This window comes from Myotis myotis, unplaced genomic scaffold (genome assembly GCF_014108235.1).
Source record: "Myotis myotis isolate mMyoMyo1 unplaced genomic scaffold, mMyoMyo1.p scaffold_m19_p_6, whole genome shotgun sequence".
NCBI classification, from domain to species: domain Eukaryota; kingdom Metazoa; phylum Chordata; class Mammalia; order Chiroptera; family Vespertilionidae; genus Myotis; species Myotis myotis.
In genome coordinates this window covers 23900810-23914851 of record NW_023416368.1, presented here as the reverse complement: position 1 = coordinate 23914851, position 14042 = coordinate 23900810, and the positions used below count along the sequence as shown (strand labels likewise).

Genomic DNA, 14042 nt, shown 5'->3' with positions numbered 1-14042 from the left:
GGCAGAGGGAAGCAGAGGGCTGAGTTGTGTATGAATCCAGTCAACACAGTCAGTCTGAACAGTGCACCTTCCCTCGCCCTTTGCATTTTGTTTTGGGGAAGTGCTGCAGGTCTTCCTGTGGGTTTTGCTTGTGAAGACAGGACACTGCGGGGCCGGCTTACATTTGCTCTCAACATGCCCGGTCCCTCGGAGCCCTGTGCCCGCAGAGAGCCACTGCCACCCTGAGGGAATTTCAAAGATCCAGTGAATACAAAAAAGAGGCCTGTCTTTCTACTTCAACGAAGAGGAAAATACCGAATTCCCTACCACCCCTACCCTGCTCCCCCAAATTGCCAATTCCGTATTTGAAAGCAAACTTCGATCATTATTGTTATGAAACCAAAATCATTAAGTCACTGGAAAGCCAATTTGAAAAGACATTTCCCCGGTTTCGTCTTGTAGCCGGGATTCGTTTCCGCGGGTGTCATTGTAGGAGGAGACATAAGCAAATGTCTTGCTCAGTTAAGCTCCTGGAGTTTAGCTAGATGAGCCCAGAGGGACCTGTGAGTTAATTATATACATACAATGCTTCGGCTAACACCATTTAGAAAGTATTTGAAGTTAAAAACAAAAAGGGGGGGAACAAGTCCTCAATTGAGGCTTGGAATTGCCAATAGATTTCCATGAAGAATAGATGCTCTGGCAGGTGGAAAATGGAATTGTCCCCTCCTCCAGGAAGCGACAGCATGTCTCCAGAAGGACAGAGTAGGAATATCCTTTGATATGATTGGAGGGAGTTCAGCTTGCAAGAGAGTCCAAGTTATCCTCATCAGGTGGTTAAGTCTTATGTGCTTGTTTGACTATTTGTTCAAAAGTCACCTAGGACATTCCAGTAACAGATGAAGATTGGTGCACGTTGATTTAATCCTCTTCAGCACCAGTTGCTGAGCTGGGTTTTCCATGTGACAGGCTGTGTCCATCACCAAGGCTGCAGTGGTCAGCTCATCAGTAGTTGTACACTCTAGTTTCTCTTGCAGATTGCCACAACGGGGGACAGGGAGAGGGGTGGAGTGGGGGAAAGCGAAGTTCATCTCAAAGTGGCAAGAAGACATCTTGCTTTGAGTTGAAATGAGCTTAAGTTGCAACAGGAAGCCTTGGCAAAATCGTATTTGGGAAATTCTCCCTGTCATCTTCCTGGAACATGTGCTGGATTGGAACAGAGCTGCATGATGAATCAGGTAGGCCCAGGCTGTGCTTGAGCAATTTTCCACTGTAATCAATGAAAGGAATGTCCCCTCCATACATCAAGCCTCTGGGCTTACTACATTTGCTCTTTCATGTTCCCTGAAAAGTTCCTCCTGCATTTATTCAACACTACAGCCCACCCTCCCTCAAGACAAAAGTTTTGGATTAAGTAGATTCAAAGGTTTCTATTTTATGGATCACACTTTTCTACTATGAACAACAGGGAACTAGCCCCTCCACCCAAAACCAAGAAAAATAAAGCTTTGGCTCAGGGCTTTAATACAATGGCATGTAGTAAAGGAGGTAAGAGTCTGAAGGAAGCCCTGCACAATCCTTTAGTTTGGTAAGAGGATGGCATAGACCAGTGGTCGACAAACTCATTAGTCAACAGAGCCAAATATCAACAGTGCTACGATTGAAATTTCTTTTGAGAGCTAAATTTTTTAAACTTAAACTATATAGGTAGGTACATTGTTATTAACTTAATTAGGGTACTCCTAAGGCTTAGGAAGAGCCACACTCAAGGGGACAAAGAGACTCATGTGGCTCACAAGCCGCAGTTTGCCAACCACTGGCATAGACCATTTCTCAGAAGACCCACTGACCTGCTTTCTATTCCTCCAACATGTCAACTTCTTTCCTAAAGCGTTTGGCATTTGCACTTGTCACCCCCTTTGCCCCTTCCTTGTGTTCTTGGCATTCCTCAGCATCTCAGCTGAACTGTTCCTATTTTATTGAGAAATACTCTGACAACACCTTGTCCCTGCTGCTGTTTTCTGTCTCTACATCTACTTGGCCTTCTTCATGGCACATTGCATTTTGCAATAGCTGTTTTCTTATTGTTGTTTATCATTTCCTATACATCTCTGATAGTAAGTGTCTAGCACTTAGTAGATGTGCAATTATATTTATTGAATGGAGATAAATATTTCTTGAATGAATGAATAAATTACTGAATTTGTTAAAGTGATATTTAGGTTTAGAGTTCTACCCTTACTAAAGTGCTTGCAATAAAAAAAAAAAACCCAACCCTGACAACAAAACCTATTGTAAATCACTAATTTCTAGCTTGTAACTCCTATTCTTATTGAAATAATTGTTCTTACCCATTTTGTAAGCATATGCACACAAAAAAATTTACTGAGCATTTAATAAATGCCAAGAGTTGTTCTAGGTGCTGGGGATATGGTTAAAACAGAAGTTTCTTCCTTCACAGAACCTAAATTCTGTAATCTGAGTTTAATATGTGCTTTCTTAGAAATATAACAAATGCATATCCATCAATAACTATAGCTATATGTTACTATAGCATAGTGTTCACTGCCAAGGTTCCAATATCAGGCAAAGCTGATTTTCAGCCACTTATTGTGAATGTGAGCAAGTTACAAGATCTCCCTAAGCCATGTGTTGTTGTGGTGTGTTTTTTTTAATCTATAAATTAGGGAGACAAATACAGGGTGTTCCAAAAAATGTATACACACTTTTACAGCTGATAGCTCCCACTTTTGAAAATGAAATTTATTTTAATAAACACTGCCTTTAGAATTATTCTTAGCGTGTGTATACATTTTGAGGAGACACCCTATACTTCATGGAGTTACTGTAAGAATGAGATGAGATAATGCTTGGGAAGAATACAATACTATTACTCATTGAGTATTTACTATCATCACCACCATCAATAGTAAACCAATATTTAAGCACCTATCACATCAGCTACCGGGATAGGACTGGAGGTTCAGCAACATCGATGCATAAGACGTATGATCAGCCTCTGCTATGTCATGGAACTTAGCGTCTAATTCACAGTTTATGTAAAGGGGGCCACAGGCTTCAAAAGGGTCAGCAGAGGACGCTCTGAAAGCCTGACCTAATTCAGGCTTGTGCTTGACACAGAAAAGGCCAATTACAAATACACAGCCTTCTTACGTTACACTATTCAGCATGACAGCACGTGGACACATTCTTTTTTATCACCCTTGTCATGGTCCCCTTCCCCCAACACTCCCTTATACTCTCCCCCAAGTTAGATTAGTGCTGCCCACCCTGGAACCTTTCAGGTCATCCTGTCCAATTAGCACATTAAATATCTACAATTTTATTAAAACCTTTGACCTCAGCCAGTCTGGAGATTCTTAATATAGGCTTTAGGTGTCAGACAGTCCTGGTTTGTGTCCCAGCTCAGGCATTTATGAATTTCATGACCTTTGGCAAAGAATCTAACATCTTTGAGCCTCTGCATTTGCAAAATGGAAGAAAAAATAATAGGAACTACTTCATAGGGTTGTTGAGTGGCTTCAGGGACCATGTAAGGAAAGTGCTTACTATAGGCTTGGCCCATTGCCAAGCCTCACTAAAATGTCAGTTCTTCTTCCTAGCAGTGGCTCACTGGGGTCTCCATCTGCAGAGAAATGGAGAGACGCACGGCAAGTCAATCATTCATGTGAACAAAAGTGACCCAGAAACCTGAATTTTACTGCCTATCAATCCATCTTAATGAGCAGCTAGAAACTGGATGCATGAAATTTTACCCTTTTGCAAAAAGCCCCATGTAAGCCACAAAGTCCTGTGCAAATGGAAGGAATTAGGATGATCCTCTCTTGATTTTCACATTTTGTATGTGCAGAACTAATCACATGTCTCTATTGGGGAATCTCATGGGATCCCCCTCTAGGATCACTAAGCACCGAAGGCACAGCTCTCTGAGTTGGTTTGTGTGCTGAATGCCCAGAGGATGACCTCTAGAATTTCTAGCAAGGTTTGCAATTCCTCTGTGCATGTTACAGCATGTAATGCCACATGAGTGATCCTTTAATGTGGCATTTAATCTAGGAAAAGAAAACAAAACAGAATATCTTGCCCTTAAGATATTGTATTAATTTGAGACTCTGGATTCTTAATGGACTTCATCTAACAAAATATTCCCTCAATATAGGGTATTGATGCCACAGGAGAAAAGGTATAGCAATCCAAGTGTCCAGATCAGAGAGCCTGAGAGAAAATCTTCTCTTGTACCTTTTCTCATTCAGTGGTTTTAGAATTAAAGTTAGGCTGTCCTGCCCAAGACGGTCTTATTTTGCATTATGTTTATAAGGTACAAGATGAAGATTTACAAAACCAGTTTAACAATACTGCCTAGTACCTGATTACATTTCCCAAAGTAAAATTTCAGTGTAAATTAAATAGGAATATACATTGGGGAATGTAATCAGGTACTAGCCAGTACTTCTTTAAAATGCACCAAACAGTAACACTTTACAGAGTTCATCCAAGGAAAACAATCATGTATGTGGGCAAAAATCTAGCCATCAGGCTATTTCTCAGAGCATTGTTAATGATCATGAAAAACTGAAAACACATCCGAATGTCCAACAATAGAACTGGCTAGGTAAATTACAGTGTGTTCATATAATAAAAAATTATTGAGCTAATACTTGTTGAGTGTCCATTATGTATAAGTGCTTTAACTAGCATTATCTCATTTATTTTATTTTTATTTATTTATTTTTAGCATTATCTCATTTAATTCTAACAAAAGCCCTTATAAGGTAAGTACTATTATTATATACATGCTATTAAGGCTAATCAAAATAAATCATATACCCCAAGTCAACTAAATAGGAGCCTGGCTCTGTGTGTTTTGTGGTATGTGTGTGTGTTTTGAAGTCACAAATAGGATTTGAGGGTCTTTTCCAAACTACCCACCACTAGATTCTGATTTGTCCCTCTTAGGAATGAATATCCTCTCAGTTGAAAAATCACTGCTATTGTGCTGGTTGAGGATGTGGCAAACTTGGAACTTTCACACACTGCTTGTGGGATTTTCATAATGGAGTAGCCACAAATAGTTCCTCAAAATGTTAAACAGAGTTACCATATAATGGCAATTTCAGTTCTAGGTATATATGCAAGAGAACTGAAAACACATATTCATCCCTAAACTCGTACACAAATATTTATAGCAACATTATTCATAATAATCCCAAAGTGGAAATGGCCAAAATATCCACCATCTGACAAATGGATAAAACAAAATGCAATATATCCATTGTATATGATATACATGAACCAAATGTATATCCACTGTATATATATTATTGCTACATCATGTATTATTCAACTACAAAAGGAAATGAAGTACTGATAGATGCTACCATATGGACAAACCTTGAAAACATTATACTAAGCGAAAGAAGCCAGTTATAACAGACTGCATACTATATGATTCCAATTATCTGAAATGTTCAGAATGGACAAATCCATAGAGACACAAAGTAGATTAGTGGTTGCCAGGGGCTAGGGTGGGAGGAATGGGAGTAACTGCTAATGAGTTTGGGATTTCTGCTTGAGTGATAAAAATGTTCTAAAATTAGATAAGGGCAATAGTCGTACAACCCTGAATATATTAAAAGCCACTGGATTGTATATTTTAAAAGGATGACTTTTTATGGTATGGTATCTCAATAAAGCTGTTATTACAGATTAAAAAATTACTGCTACCATATTTACAATAGCCAATATATGGAAACAACCCAAGTGCCCATGAACAGACAAGTGGATAAAGAAGCTGTGGTTCATACATACAATGGAATATTACTCTGCCATAAAAAGGAATGGACTCTTACCATTTACACAACATCGATGGACCTTGAAGGTCTTATGCTAACTGAAATAATTTAGTCAGAGAAAGACAAATACCATGATTTTTTTTACACACATGGACATTTTCACTTAAAGGAAACACTTTATGGCTTCTCTTTGGCATAACTGAATTGCCAACATCACTACTCTTGCACTTTGAAGTCACTATCAAGTAAAATAAGAGTTACTTGAACACCAGCACTGCGATACTGTGACAATCAATCTCTTAACAGAGATGGCTCCTAAGTGACTAAAGGGTGGGTAAGTGTCTACAGTGTGGAGATGCTGAGTAAAGGTATGTTTCACATCACCTTCGGATTCCCTATGTCCAGTACAAATCCTGCCTTCGTTAAATGGATGCATGAATTAGAAACTCAGCATCTCATCAGCAGTTTGTTGGGTTATTCCGGCACTCTGCATATTATGGGGCTCAATAAGTAGTAGTTGTTAAATTAAAGACTAGACGTGGTTTTCTTTCCCCAGTGTATAAGCAGGTGTTAAATAGTATGCTCACAGTAAATACATTCATTCCTACAGATTTAGCAACATTTTCAAATTTCTAGTAACACTTTGTAATATGCTGATAGCGTCCCTGGAAACCAATGTGAATGTTATCAAAAGCATCCCATCTCTGCCCGGCTTTAGGACCCATCTTATTAGGCAAATTGGGAGCTGCAAACTCCATCTCCACCACAGAAAAGGACAACAGCTCTAACTCATGAATTCCATAATGTGCACTTAATTGGGAGACATCAAAACCTGTCGTGTCATAGATTAGTCAGTGATTCTTCAATAAGTAATTATTAAAATGGCAAAACAAACAATCCCAAGGAGTCATTACTGTTTGTCAATTCATTGGGTTAAATAATATTGACTAGGTGATGGCCTGACTCAATGTTCTAATACTCTTAGGGCTGAGCAAAATAGAATAAGCTTACACAAAGGTGGAGGGGCTGAGAGGCATTAAGGAGAGCTAAGTCTCAGCCTCGTGGAGTTACACAACCTTTACTGTAGCTACCATTTGATGGGTGCTTTCCAACTGTCAGACGTTGTGCTTATTCCTTTATTTACAAATTACTTCTATCTCTCGTGATTACCCCACGAGGGAGGGATTATTAGTACCACTTACCATGGAGGCAACCAAGACTCAGAGATGTTAACTATCTTAGAGCAGGTAGAAGGGGCAGATCTGGGTTTGAACCCAGTTTTGCTGGACTCTTAACCAACTAGTCCAAAATGGTTCCACTTAATTTTCCCATGAAAAGTTCTGTTTAAGGTCCTTTGCCCAGTAAGAACATACTACATATTTATTAAAAGAACAGAGCTATAATTCCCATAATTTATTGAAAAATACCTAAATAGTCACTGGAATGATTTTTCTCTCAACAAATTTGTTCAGTCTAGAGTAGTGATGGCGAACCTTTTGAGCTCGGCGTGTCAGCATTTTGAAAAACCCTAATTTAACTCTGGTGCCGTGTCACATATAGAAATCTTTTGATATTTGCAACCATAGTAAAACAAAGACTTATATTTTTGATATTTATTTTATATACTTAAATGCCATTTAACAAAGAAAAATCAACCAAAAAAATGAGTTTGCGTGTCACCTCTGACACGCGTGTCATAGGTTCGCCATCACTGGTCTAGAGTGTCCTGTGAGAACTTATGAAACTGTAAAGAAATCCTTGGATTTTTTGTTGTTGAAATGTTTTCTAAAGTCCATTTCTGTGTTTTTTTGTGATTCATTTGTCTGTTACTCAGAACATTATATGCCTACACATAAAATGAATATTCCAAGATTTAAAAGCATAAGAAGGAGTTATCAATACCTCCAAGCAGAGAAACTTGGTATAATTGGAAGAAAGTGGAGGCTTAAACTTTTAAAGAAGATAGCTTTTCTTTAAAACAGATCTTCAGGATATAGAAGCAGGCCAACTAAGAGATGTTGGCTTTGCCCCTTAAGAAGGTAATGGTCCTCCTTGATTTAGGACAAGCAGAGAAAGAAAATTAAGGGTAACAGTGAACTAAATAACCATTTATCATCTCTTTTTCCCAAGAACTCTTTGAAATTATAGTAAAGGAGCAAAGCACATGGAATGTCACAACAATGAAGAGAATGTAAAGGGCAGCTATTAAGTGGACTATGAAGCTCATGTGTTTCTGGAAGATGGAGAGTAGATGGCTGGATGATGACAGATGAAGGGGAGAGATGAACAGCCAAAGACAGCACTCAGGTACCTGCTGACACCTGGAGAGGTTCAGGACTTATAAACACTTAAAATGACACAAGATAGGGGCTAGGACTGGAGAGGGTGCTAAAATGAAATTCATAGGAAGAAATATCAATTCATTTGCTGTCCTTTCCACTGTTTAACTCCTCTCCCTACCCAATCCTGAAAGTATATAGTAGAAGGCTCCTCCTTTTGCAAAAAAATTTCTATACTCTTGAATGGACAAAGGTGTTAAGTGTGGAAGTTGGGTCTCCAAAGTGAAGTGCTCTGCATGCTGACACTTAGAGATTCCAAAATGCAAAATTATCTTCTGACCTGCTCATTCTACTATGAAACCAGCCAGTGATAAGTCCCATTGATATTCATTTGACTGTTCTATTTTTTAATATATTTTTATTGATTCCAGAGAGGAACGAAGAGGGAGAGAGAGACAGAAACATCAATGATGAGAGAGGATCATTGATTGGCTGCTTCCTGCACACCCCACACTGGGGATCAAGCATGCACACTGACCAGGAATGGAACCATGACCTCCTACTTCATGGGTGGATGCTCAACCACTAAGCCATGCTGGCTGGGCTGACTGTTTTATTGATTCAGTCCCACAAGAATTGGGCAAAGTAAGATCAGTTAGATGATTGAGTAAAACCTACAATGTTAAAAAAATCAAGACAAACCAAAACATACTGTAAGACAGATATAATTTTAAAAACATAAATTCTAATTAGCACATGCAGATATATTTGAAGAATACATCTACAAATCAAGAACAAAATACTATAAAAAGGAAGAAGTAGAGAATAATAAAATCTCATGAAATTAAAAAAATATGGCTAATTTGTTAATAAATCATTACAAGGTTAAAAGATATAGTTTAGGAAATGGACCAATGGAACACAATAGAGAACCAGAAATAACAAACCCACACATATATGGTTCACTAATTTTTGACAAAGGCATCAAGAACACATAATGGGAAAAGGATATTCTCTTTAATAAATGATATTGGGAAAACTGTATACATACTTACAATAGAATGAAATTGGACCCTTATCTTACACCTTATACAAAATGAACTCAAAATGGATTAAAGACCTAAACATAAGACCTGAAACTATAAAACTCCTGGAGGAAATCATAGGGGGAAAGCTCCTTAACACTGATCGTGACAATGATTTTTTTGATATGCCACAAAAGCACAGGCAACAAAAGCAAAATTAAACAGGTAGGACTACATAAAACTAAAAAGTTTGTGCCTAACAAAAGAAACAATCAAAACGAAAAGGTGACATATGAAATGGAAGGCAAAATTTGCAAACAATATATCTGATAAGGGGATAATATCTAAAATATATAAGGGACTCATATCACTCAATAGCAAAGTAACAAATAGTTCCATTAAAAATGAGCAAAGGACTCAAATCTTTTTCCAAAGAGGACATGCAAATGGCCCACAGGTATATAAACATATTAACATCACTAATCAATGGGGAGATGCAAATCAAACCACAGTGATATTTCACCTCATACTTGTTAGGACTACTATTAGCAAAATGTCAAATGATAACAAGTGCTGGTGAGGTGAAGGGAACCCCTGTACACTGTTGGTGGAAATGTATATTGCAACGTAAGATCAGTTAGATGATTGAGTAAAGCCATTATGGAGAAAGTATGAAGGTTCCTTACAAGATTAAAAATAGAACTGCCATATGACCCATTAATTCCACTTCTGGGTATATATATCCAAAGGAAATAAAATCACTATCTCCAAGAGATATTTGCACTCCCATGTTCATTATAGCATTATTCACAGCAGCCAAGATGTGGAAACAAATTACTGAATACATGGATAAAGAAGATATGTTTTAATGTACATATACAATAGAATCTTGTTCAGCCTTACAAAAGAAGGAAACTAAAATCAAGCAACAACTTCAAATTCCCAAGAGAATGATTTTCAAATAAGAGTTCTATTCTATTAATTAAGTGACCGAATGCCTGGAAACCTAAAATTTATTGAACAATGCCATTCTTTTACTAGCTACTTTACTGGAAACATCAACATTTCTTTAAGCCTCATATTATTTTCACCATTCACGGATGAGATCTGCTAATAGGTCAACCTAATGGTTAAGTGACAGATTCAGAAAATATACTCAGATCTCCTGCTCTTCTTCTTCTAGAATTTGTCACTGGTCCTCTAACAACACAAAGACAGACTAGCACACAGGGTGAAGAAGCTGCAGTGTGGAAGCAGGGAGAGTCATCCTTTACTGGGATTTGAGGCAAGGGGTAGGTTGTTGCATTTGTAAGGCAGCATTATGTCATTGTTAACTTGGCAACTTTCAGAGGTTAGTGTTCCAGTTGACAACATGGGTAAATACAATTGAAGAGATTTCATTAATGGAGGCACATACAATTTTGAAGTAAAAAGTAATCAAGAAGCTCCCATTAAAGACAGCTGGCTTATTAGTGCTAATTTAAAATATCAGCACACAAAAATTCAGACCAAATACAGATTTTCATAAATTTTAATGCCCTCTTTCTATTCCTGTCTTCTGGATCCTATTTACTCACTCATGAAACAAATATGCACTATATCTGAGGAGGACCCTCCCTAGGCACCATGTCAACAATAATGAATGAAATACAAAGTCTCTGTCCTCATGAAATGTTCTGTCTATGAAGATAGTGAACAAGATGGGGTGAAAGAAAAGAATGCGAGGGTGGAGGGAGGCTGACTTGAACAGGATGATCAGGGAAAGGCTCGGTAACATTTCAGTTGACCAAAAGATCCACTGGGACTCCGGTCAAGGGCACATGCACGGGTTGCAGGCTCAGTCCCCGTTAGGGGGCATGCAGGAGGCAGCCAATCAATGATTCTCTCTCATCATTGATGCTTCTGTCTCTCCCTACCTCTCCCTTCCTCTCTGAAATCAATTAAAAAAAATCCAGCCATGTGAAGGGTTGTTGTGATGGGTGGTGCATTACAGGAAAGGGAACAGTAGTGGAAATACCCCAAGGTGGGAAACAGCTTGCAGGGGTCAGGAACTAAAATATTGAGCCAAAGCAATGGAAAGGGAGGGTGGACAAAGATGAAATGGGAAAAGTAATTAGAATCATAACACATTGGGCCTGTAGACTATTGGGAGAAATTAAAATAAAATCCAAGGTGGGATGAAAAACCTCTGAAGAACTTAAAGCACAGGGGGAACAAGAATTGATGAATGATCTTGTGCTTTACCTGCTTAAGGACCTCATTGTGTGTGTGTGTGTGTGTGTGTGTGTGTGTGTGTGTGTGTGTGTGTGTTCTATGGGCATCATAAAACCAAAAACCTCAGGCTTCATTTTCCTTGTCCCCAAAGGGTTCACTTCTTTTCTATTTCTCCCCTCTCCTTCCCACACTTTTAAATACTTATTGAAAGTCAATTCTTTGTTAAAATAACTGCCTGGGGCCCTATGTTAGTCAAATGGCAAAATATCAGTATCTTAACATTTTAATTTCCTCACCCCCACATCTAATCAGCAACAGCAACCTATGAACTTTACTGTAAGATGTCTCTCTAATTCTGACAAGTTCTGGCTTTTATTACTGTCTATTTAGTATGAATAATAATGGCAATGGCACTATTGCTACAGCAACAACTATTATAAATTATAACACAGTGCTTACTATGGAGCAGGCTTTGTTCTCTGCATTTTATATAAATGAACACAATTATTTTTCTCAAAATCCTAAAAGGTCTCCAGACATAGTATAGTACATTGCCCCTTTATAGGGTTCTTACTGGGTGCCATTACTTGCAATCCATCCTGCCCATTTTATTGATAAAAAGAATCCCTCCCCCGCCACACACACACAAAGCTCTGATCAAGCTGAAAGCCATTGATGGTTTCTCAGTGATTCAGAACAACATGCAAACCTCTTAACTGAGTAATCACCCTCTGATGATCTGGTCCTACTCTACACTTCCCAATTCATGCCCTACCTCTTCCGCCTACTAGCAGATTTTTGCCACACTGGAATCAATACATTTGTAGTTATCCTAACACAGCAATTTTCCAGTTGTGATCTGGGCACCTCTAGGGACCCTGAAGCCCCTTTCGGGGATCCAGATCAAAATGGTTTTCATCATACTAAGATTCACGGCCATTTTTCCTCTCATTCTGTCACGAGTGTACAGTGGTGTTTTCCAGAGGCTACGTGACGTGTGACATCGGTGCAGACTGAATGCAGCTGTCTTCCATCCCATCAGACAGCAGTGGTTCTCAACCTTCCTAATGCCGCGACCCTTTAATACAGTTCCTCATGTTGTGGTGACCCCCAACCATAAAATTATTTTCGTTGCTACTTCAGAACTGTAATGTTGCTACTGTTATGAATCATAATGTAAATATCTGATATGCAGGATGTATTTAGGTGACCCCTGTGAAAGGGTCGTTCAAACCCCAAAGGGGTTGTGACTCACAGGTTGAGAACTACTGCATTAGAGAGATATATAAACATATATAGCATTACTACTCTTCTTACTAATATTTTGGGAAAATATAGTGATTTTTTTCATAAAAGTATGCTATTGATGTTAATATGTAATAGGTTTATTAACAAGGAGTTCTAAAATCTCTCAGTTTTAATTTCTAATAGAGTAAATAGAAATCTATATTACCTACATAAATTAAAGCACTTTGGGGTCCCCAGTAATTTTTAAGGTTGTCATGGGGTCCCCAGAGAGTTTGAGGACCACTGCTCTAATGCTTAAGGACATGTGCTTTCAAATCAGATTGGCCTGGAGTGTAAAGCCTGGAGATACTAATAACCTTTGACCTCAGGAAAGTCAAAGTCACATCAGAATCCTTGATAGTAAAAATGGGGATAATGATTATCAACCTCATAGGATAAACGAGTGGTACATAGTATACCCACAATAAATGGTAGATTCTGCCAATATCATGATCAACATAAGAATCATTTATTTTATGTCATTTTCCAAATTTCAAGAGGCTTTTCTGTCTCTTATTAGTGATAGCCTTGTCTCTGAAGGGACTGTCCTCTTAGAGACTTCGTTAGCTACTGAGAGCCAATTGCAGTAGGATAATATTTGGTAAAATTAAGAGGTAACTCACTCTTCCTAGAACCCAGCATTGGGGCATAAGAGATGGTTCTCTTTGTGCCCTCAACTCAGAATGAAGGCAGAAACAGAAAGACGGAAGTGTTGTATTCTTTGTTTCTTAGTTTCTAACTAGAGTTCTACAACTTATAGCAGGGATATTAATCTTAGAGTCTGGTGCCTGAGCGGGGAATAAAAAGGACTTTTGAAGATCAAAAGCTTGGCTTTAAATACTGAGCACCAATGCCTGGAAGATTGAAGGCTTGGCTTTTATCCTATAAGGAAGGAAAAAAAGGAAGAATGCAGGTTGATTGCATAAGAGCATGGTTATGAAAGGAGGCCAAAGTCTGGCCACGTGGCAGGAAGCAGGAAGATCAGAAGGGCAAGTCTCCAACTTGGATGTGCCCTGAGTCTCTGACAAGGCTCATCAAGCCCAGTCCTGGATTAGGCAGGTGAGTGATAGAAATGACAGATAGGTTGTGGGAAATCTCACAGACAGCAATGGGACCTTGTCCCTCAAGTTCTAAAGTAGAGCCCAGAGAGGTCATAACCTTCTTAGAGGTGAAGAAACCTCATGTCTAACCACTGTGGCGCCCGAGTGACAGTTGCAACAATTGTTCATGTAGACCGGCTGAGTACATCTGCCCGGAGACCTGCAACTTCAACATAGGGTGAAAGAGACTGCCAGGAATTCCTACAGGTCTCTGAGAGAAATGCAGGCATAATTAAGCACACACTGGTGAACCCAAAGGGGCCAGGAGTCAAAAAGAGTAAGCTCTTTCACTTTCGACTCCTTTGAAACCCTACTGCTTTGTACCATAGCAATTATGAGTTGTTC

At 38.7% G+C, this 14042-nt stretch overlaps 1 protein-coding gene across 3 annotated transcripts in view; it reads right to left on the bottom strand.

Moving 5' to 3' along the window:
- PPP2R2B (protein phosphatase 2 regulatory subunit Bbeta) overlaps positions 1-14042 on the bottom strand; it is a 376594-nt gene that overhangs the window by 232362 nt on the left and 130190 nt on the right. The gene's annotated exons all lie outside the window — the stretch shown is intronic.